The following is a 527-nucleotide window of genomic DNA, read 5'->3' as shown; positions in this document are numbered from 1 at the left end:
TTATGGCCAGATTCACTGAAACAAACAGTGACTTTATAAGGTTGTAACTGTGCCTCAACAATGGCTTATGGATTAACATCACTTGCAATGCGAGCTGCATCGCCGATCTAAATTTTCTTGTGAACATTGGTATTGGTAGTTTCAGTAGTCTCAGTTTGAACCCATTCACGAAACATGCCACGCGCTGGATAGTCGTTCGCCTTCAATTCTAGCAAGAGTATAGTGTTGTAAGCCCGCAAGCTCAGATTTTGCCGCGAAATCTTCCATAAACTGGATAAGCATAGCTCCAATAGTTGCATGCGTTGGCGTTTGAGCTCCTTGGGGTCTTCTTCGATACTCTGCCTTTCTTTCTATAATGAAATCGTTTTATAATGTAGACATATTCTTGTAGAGCATTTAAGGATCCATAAAAAATATTCATCCGCCAGAGTCCAACTAACGGGCTTCTCAATAAGAGCGCTAAAAAAGTTTTGGTATATCAATGAAATTTTTTATTCCTGGGAAAGTACATTCGATACCATTATGTA

The sequence above is a fragment of the Bactrocera latifrons genome, unplaced genomic scaffold, assembly GCF_001853355.1.
Source record: "Bactrocera latifrons isolate USDA-ARS-PBARC rearing strain unplaced genomic scaffold, ASM185335v1 scaffold_99, whole genome shotgun sequence".
Taxonomy (NCBI): domain Eukaryota; kingdom Metazoa; phylum Arthropoda; class Insecta; order Diptera; family Tephritidae; genus Bactrocera; species Bactrocera latifrons.
This window is presented reverse-complemented; position numbering follows the sequence as displayed.